This window comes from Elaeis guineensis, chromosome 4 (genome assembly GCF_000442705.2).
Source record: "Elaeis guineensis isolate ETL-2024a chromosome 4, EG11, whole genome shotgun sequence".
NCBI classification, from domain to species: domain Eukaryota; kingdom Viridiplantae; phylum Streptophyta; class Magnoliopsida; order Arecales; family Arecaceae; genus Elaeis; species Elaeis guineensis.
In genome coordinates, this window is record NC_025996.2 from 45,392,870 (window position 1) to 45,401,192 (window position 8,323).

The 8,323-nt window shown below is 41.5% G+C and overlaps 1 pseudogene; it reads right to left on the minus strand.

Moving 5' to 3' along the window:
• Positions 1-1,927: 1,927 nt before the first annotated feature.
• Positions 1,928-8,065, minus strand: LOC140857338 (phytochrome B-like; annotated as a pseudogene).
• Between the last annotated feature and the right edge of the window lie 258 nt (positions 8,066-8,323).

Sequence of the window (8,323 nt, forward strand, 5' to 3'; positions counted from 1 at the left end):
GAAGTTATTGTCAATAGAAAAATGATTAAAGAATTGCTTGAACTAGAGCTAGACCAATTTCGGATATAATCCAAAAACTTTTTATGCTCAGATATATTCTTAAGTAAGAAACTTAAATTTATTCAATACCTTTTTAGGACATAAAATTTATATGCAAGGTAAACTTGAAATCAATTGATACCTTTTATGGCTAGTGGTATAAAGTTTGCTTTAATTGTAAATCGATGGTACAAATTTATGATGATACTTTTTGGTGTAATCAATACGGCAAGAATGATCCATCTCCAGTACCATAGTAAAATCATGACCTTTTAAGTTTATTTTGCCTTCTCAATAAATAATTTTTTTTTCATAAAACGAATCTCATAAGATTCTAACATTCGTTGTAAGGTATAAATTAAATACTATCATCCAAGATGATACAGGTGTCATAACTTTTGTTATATTTAAAAAATTAGCTCAGTAGCTAATTGGTATACCATTCATTAATCTTGCATTGGACTCAAGATCTGACAAATTCTCTCTACCACCGGTCATGAAGAAGATTATTGATCACAGTTATATCTTTCAAATCATTTTTGGTTTCTAGAACTTTAATGACAATCCCTTAAATTTTAAAATGACAAAAATTTATGATGAAAATGACTCTGGATCAGTAGATCCTTATCTTAATTCTGATGTTGGATCTCATCGGTTCAAAATCTAGAAGAAGTTGTTTCAACTCCTCACAAAGAAGTTCAAACTGAACTTTTTCAGAAAAATCCTACTACTAAAGCACCATTGCCCATAGCTCGATAACATTTCATATTTTTTTAATTATTATCCTACTACTCTCTAAATAATGAATCAAAAAAAAAATTTATATCCTATTCAGGGATCTATCTTCACCATGAGCCATTAAGAGACATTGTGCAAGGTAATTTATCAACAATCATCACCTCATTATTTTCTTTTTTTTTTTTTTTTTTTAAGTTCAAGGAGATGGCCAACTTCATGATCTAATATTTATATTTTTTTTGTTTTGCAGCTCAAACAAAGGCCATCCAACTTTTAAAGGATAAGAATGTTATCATTTGTTGTAAATATTCATGCACTTTAAAATATTTTATTTAAAATATTTTTAAATATATTTTACTTAAAGTACCATCATGAAGCATGGATTATCTGCTAGTATATATATCAATATAAACAAGCATTTGTATATCCTACTACAAACATTAAATTTCTCTATGAAACAATTTATCTTTTCCAACTAATATTTTTATTAATGAGTTGTTGGAAACAAAATATCCAATAATCATTAGTTCCATTCATTATACATAATTTATTTTTTCATTATATTTAGAGCAATTATGTTAGATTGTACTTCAATTTTTGTGTTTCAAATATATATATATATATAGAGAAAGAGAGAGAGATAGATTGGGTTTCGATTGATCGGATCCTAATCCATATCTGATCATATTCTCCTCCATTGGATCGGTGTGCATATCCAAGTGGGCTTTAAAAGGCTAATGGTGCTGTTTGGGAGCCGTTTGACTGACGTGACTGAGTTTAAAAAAAAAAAACTCATGCTTTGAATGGGACGTGACATAAAGCCACGCACGCCCCTTCCTCCCATCTCTTCTCTCCTCTTGTCTCTTCTCCTCTCCGCATCCTTTCAAAACCCCAAACCCGCACCCTCTCTCTCCAAACCCACACCTCTTTCTCTTCCCTTCGGCAACCCTCCTCATCTCCATGTCTCCATCGAAGCCTCCCCTCCATCGGTGGCCAATGTCCTCACCTCCATGGAACCCCACCGGCCAACGTCGTCGCCTCCATTGAAACTCACCTCACTCGTGGCCACCATCATTGCCTCCATCGAAATCCACCCCACCCACGGCCACCATCCCCATCTGCCGGCCATCATCCTCACCTCCACTAAAACTCACCCTACCTGTGGCCACTGTCGTCGCCTCCATCGAAACCCCCTCCCTCCACCCATGGCCACCATCCTCATCTCCACAGACAGCCCCCCTCCATCCGCGGCCACCATCCTCATCTCCACCGACAGCCCCCCTCCACCTGCGACCACCATCCTCATCTCCACCGATAGCCCCCCTCCACCAGCGGCCACCCTCTCTTGTTCTCTCTCTTGGGCCACCGCCATTATCCCCTCCGACCCCCCCTTCCGTCGGTCAATCTCCTCCCAAACCCCCAACCCTCTGTCCTTCCCTCCCCTCCCTCCAAACTCTCTACCAGCCCTCACTGCAAGAATATTGAATATTACCGATGGTATTAGTGATAGAAAAAAAATTATCGCTAATAATACCTTTTAGCCATCACAAAATCGATCAAAAATCTTACCATCACTAATATTATTAGCAACGACAAAAGCCATTGCTATAAGTATTTAAATTTTTTAAATTTTTTTATAATATTTAAATATAAAATAATTAGTAGTGATAGTGACTTTGGATTATTAGCGATGAAAATATTACCGTTGCTAATAATTTTTTTTAAAAAAATTGAATAATAATTTTAAAAAATATTTTTTTTTAAAAAATTATTGATTATAAAATTAGCGATGGAGATGCATTTCTATGACTAATAATTCAAAAAATAATTTAGGTTCAAATCAAATCCAATTCGAATTCGATTCGAATCCAATTCGAAATCCTATCAAACATAATTTAATTAGACTTTGAATTCAAGTCTTACTTGGATTATAAAATCTAATTAGTCTTAAATTAAATTAAAATTAATTAAATTAAAATTGATTTAAATCAATTAGAAAAAAGTAATTTTCAATTTAGATTTGATATAAATCTAATTTGAATCCGATTCGAATCTAATTTGAAATCCTATCAAACATAATTCAATTAGACTTTAAATTTAAGTCCTAATTGAATTATAAAATCTAATTATTTTTAAATTAAATCAAATCAAATTTAATTTAATTTAATTTAAACTAACTAAAAAAATAATTTTTAATTTGAATTCAATTTGAATCTGATTCGAATCCAATTCAAAATCCTATCAAATCTAATTCAATTAGACTTTGAATCTAAGTCTTACTTAGATTATAAAATTTAATTAATCTTAAATTAAGATAATATTATTTAAATTAAATTAAATTTTATTAATTAAAAAATAATTTTTAATTTGGATCCAATTCAAATTCAATTCGAAATCGTGTCAATCCTAATTCAATTAGACTTTGAATCTAATTCATACTTAAATTATAAATATAATTATCTTTAAATTAAATTAAATTAAATTAAATTTTATTTAAATTAATTAAAAAATAATAATTTTTAATTTAAATTTAATTCAAATCCGATTCAAATTTGATTCAAAATTCTGTCAAACCTAATTCAATTAAGCTTTGAATTCAAGTCTTAATTGGATTGTAAAACTTAATTATCCTCAAATTAAATCAAATTTAATAAAATTTAATCTAATTTAAATTAATTAAAAGAAAATAATTTTTAATTTAGATTCAATTCGAATCCAATTTGAATCCGATTCGAATCTAATTCGAAATCCTATCAAACCTAATTCAATTAGACTTTGAGTCTAAGTTCTACTTAGATTATAAAATTTAATTAATCTTAAATTAAGTCAAATCTACTTAAATTAAATTTAAAATAATTAAAATTTGATCTATAATTCAATTCGAATCTGTTGGGTATAAAATACCCACAGCCGAAGTCCTCAGCAGAATCGGCTCCAGGAGGGCTCCGACCGGACTCCTACGGGAGCCGGGCTCCGCCTACGACTCCAACCCGAAGGGGGACCCCGCCCGGACTCCTACGGGAGCTGGGCTCCATCCTCAACATCAACTGCCGGTAAGCCTTGTCCGGACTCCTACGGGAGCCGGACTTCGCCTTTGACTTTAACTACAGGAAGACTCCGCCCGGACTCCTACAGGAGCCGGGCTTCGTCCTCGACTCCAACGGCTGCAGACAGACTTCGTCCGGACTCCTACGGGAGCCGGACTCCGCCGACAACTTCAACCGCAAGTAGACTCCGCCCGAACTCCTACGGGAGCCGGGCTCCGTCCTCAACATCAACTGCCGGTAAGCCTTGTCCGGACTCCTACGAGAGTCGAACTTCGCCTTTGACTTTAATTGCAGGAAGACTCCGCCCGGACTCCTACAGGAGCCGGGCTTCGTCCTCGACTCCAATGGCTGCAGACAGACTTTGTCCGGACTCCTACGGGAGCCGGACTCCGCCGACAACTTCAACCGCAAGTAGACTCCGCTCGGACTCCTACGGGAGCCGGGTTCCGCCCGCGACTTCAACTCTGAGAGGACTCCGCCCGGACTCCAACGGGAGTCGAGCTCCATCGCCAACTTCAACTACAGAAGGACTCCGCCCGAACTTCTACGGGAGCCGGACTCCGTCCGCCACATCAACTCTGAGAGGACTCCGCCCGGTCTCCTACGGGAGCCGAGTTCCGTCCTCGACACCAACGGCTGCAGACAGACTTCGTCCGGACTCCTACGGGAGCCGGACTTCGCCTCCGATGCCAATTGCAAGTGAACTGCGTCCGGACTCCTACGGGAGCCGGACTTCGTCCCCGACTTCTACTGCAAGCAGACTTCATCCGGACTCCTATGGGAGCCGGACTTCGTCCTCAACTCCGATTGCAGGTAGACTTCGTCCGGACTTCTACGGGTGCCGGACCTCGCTACCGACTCCAACCAAGCTCCGACTGACAAGTCTGGACCTCCTGGCGGGCCACAATAACGGACAACACTGCTCCACTCCCTGCGGCGGACCCTACGCGACCCCATTACTCCCTGACAGGCTGTACTAACGGCCATGATTCTGCTCCACTCCCTGCGGTGGATCCCGTGCGATTCCACCACCCCCAGATGAGTCACGACAGCGGACGCTGCTCCACTCCCCGTAACTGATCCCGCGTGGCAAGCCACGGCAATAGCCACGACCCCGCTCCACTACTCTCCGCAATAAATTCCTCCTGACTCTGGGCGGCCCACTACCAGACGGTTACAGGCATCGCTATCAATCTGTTGCCCTCTCCGTCTATAAAAGGGAAACTCCAGATACGTTATTCGATAAGCTTTCATCTTTCATCTAAAAACTCTGCTAAATTCTCCGTTTGAGCACTCCATTCTTGTTGAGGCAGAGAACTGACTTGAGCGTCGGAGGGTCTTGCCGGAGCAACCCCACCTCCGATTTAGACTTCCTTTGCAGGTCCCGATGGCGACTGTGACTTTCTCGACTCCAGCTTCTCCGGCGCAAGCAGATTTTTGCACCAACAGAATCTAATTCGAATTCAATTTCAATCTAATTCAAAATCTTATCAAATCTAATTCAATTAGACTTTGAATCTAAGTTCTACTAGAATTATAAAATCTAATTAACCTTAAATTAAGTTAAATCTAATAAAATTAAATCTGATTTAAATCAATTAGGACTAGATCTATGATTCAATTTGAATCTAATTTGAATCTAATTCGAAATTCTGTCAAACCTAATTTAATTAGGCTTTGAATTTAAGTTTTATTTAGATTATAAAATTTAATTAATCTCAAATTAAGTTAAATTTACTTAAATTAAATTAAATTTAAATTAATTAAAAAAATAATTTTTAATTTAGGTTCAATTAGAATCTAATTCGAATTCGATTCGAATCTAATTCAAAATTTTATCAATCTTAATTCAATTAAAATTTGAATTTAAGTCCTACTTGAATTATAAAATTTAATTATCTTTAAATTAAGTCAAATCTAATTAAATTTAATTTGATTTAAATTAATTAAGAGAAAATAACTTTCAATTTGGGTTCAATTCGAATCTAATTCGAATCCAATTCGAATACAATTCAAAATTTGATTAAACCTAATTCAATTAAGCTTTGAATCTAAGTCTTACTTGAAATATTAAAATTTAATTAATCTCAAATTAAGTTAAATCTAATTAAATTAAATCTAATTTAAATCAATTAAGATTTGATCCATAAATTAATTAAGTCTAAAAATTTAATAATAATTTTTACCCACCCATAAAACAATCAAAGAGAAAAAAAATTTAATATTAAAATTTAATATTTAAGATAAATTTAATAGTATTGGAGACGACATTAGCGATGGAATAATATGCTGTCACTAATAATTTTGAAAAAAAATATTATTTTAAAATTTTAAAAAAATTAATATTTTAAAATATTTAATAGTATTAATGATGGTGGATGGATATTAGTGATGGTACAAAAAATACCATCCTCTAGCACATAAAATGGAGGTGTACCAATCGTATTACCGACGGTCGCCATTGCCGTCGGTAATAGTCCGGCTAAAGAACACCCCCAGTCTGTCAGAAAAAAAAATTCGCACTCGTTCTCCTCCTTTCCGTGAAGCCCCTCTCGTTCTCTTCCTTTCTGGCTTTTCCCCACCTCGCTGGTGCCTTCTCCTGACCGACGGCAATGCCCCTCCCTTGTGCATCCTTCCTGACATTCCTCGCTCCCCGTGCATCCTCCTTTCCGACATCCCAACCTCATTTGTGCCTCTGACACTGCGGCCCCGAGCCCACCACCCCGGCCCCACCTCACCTGTTGCTGCCCCAATCCTGTTGGTGCCTCCTACATCATGGCCACGAGCCAGCCGCCCTGACCACGGCTGCCTCGACCTCGTTGGCACCTCCTACGTCATGGCCCCGAGCTAGCCGCCCTAGCCCCACCTCGTCTGCCCCGGCCTCGACCCCACCAGTACCTCGTATGCCATGGTCTTGAGCCTGTTGCTCGGGCTCTGCCTCGCCTATAACCGCCCCGATCTTGTCGATGCCTCCTATGCTGTAGCCCAGAGCCAGCCGTCCCGACCCCACCTCACTCGCGGCTGCCTTGACCCCACTGATCAGACCCTACTGGCCCTGCCCCATCGACCTCCCTGTGGCCCCATCCTCGTCGGCCTGACCATGCAGCCTCTGCCCTGCCGCCCCAACCCTGCAGTTAGGGCTGGAACTGGACCGGGCCGGGCCGGGCCATATCCCTACCCGAGCTTGGCTCGAAAAAATTTTTCAAGCTCCGGACTGGGCTTAGGCCTGATTAATTTAAGAAAAAGCCATCCCGAGCTTAGGCTCGAGCCCGATTGGGCCAACCCGAGAGGCAGAGCGGCTACGTCAGGCTCTCCACTCTTGTCTTGGATCACCTGGATGGTGGGCGGCGTTGCAGTCGGCAATCATCCGGATGCAACTCTATTTGAAGAGGAAGCAGGAGGCTTGAGGGATGTCGGTGGAAGGGTAGTGGAGGCCTTGGTAGGGCTCGAGGTCGTCGCGGCAGTTCTTGGTGATGACCTCACCATGCTCATCCTCGTAGAACCTGTAGACCATGATGCGGTCGTAGCCGATAAGCTCGCGGATGAGGTCAATGATGGTGTCATAGAGGAGTTTGATGTCACTACCGAGGAGGAATTGAAGGCCCAAGATTGCCCATACGGCGAGCTTTTGGGACTAGACGGCGCCAGCAATGGAGAGGGTAGGGTCCTCGCTGTGTGTGGGCTCGATGTCGATGCTGACTCCGACATCAATCCCATGAAGCATGTGTAGAATGGTTTGCGGGACAGGCGAGAGTGGATAGAGAGGGGGTTGAGCAGGGTGATCTCATGGATGGAGGCAGCATGGTCGAGGAGGAGGGTAGAGGAGGGGGTGAAGAGGGAGAGAACATCAAAGCCGAGGGCGAGGCGACGGTGAGGGGAGGAAGGGTCGAGGGAGGGGACAGAGTGGGGGTGGCCAAGGAGGTTGATGGCATTCTCGAAGAAGGCAAGCAAGTGGAGTCGCATAAGGAACTGGACTTCAGGCCCGAGCGATTGAGGAGGGTGATCTCACAGGCAAAGGTGGCACAGTCGAGGAAGAGGGTGGAGGGGGTGAAAAGGGAGCGGATGTCGGAGCCAAGGGCGAGGCGGTGATGAGGGGAGGAAAGGTCAAGGGAGGGGATGGAGTAGGGTAGGTCGAGGAGGTTTCGGGAGTTCTCGAAGCAGGCAAGTAGGTACTGGCAGAGCGGAAGGAACAGGACTTCAGGCCTGGGCCTAATCGGGTTGGACTTTGGATCGGGGCCCATTTCAGGCCAAACATATACCCGAATCCGGCTCAAACTATAAATGGGCTCTATAATTGGGCCCAAGCTCAGTCTGAACTGCTTTGGGCCAAGCCCGAAGCCTAGCCCAAAGTCGGGCCGACCCGATGGGCCTCGGGTTGGCTCGAGCCTAGTTCCAGCCCTACCTGCGGCCCCTACCCCATGGCCCCATCCTTATGCTAGCACACCTACTATTATGAGTATTAGCGATGATATTAGCGATGGCTAGTATTGTCTTATGGT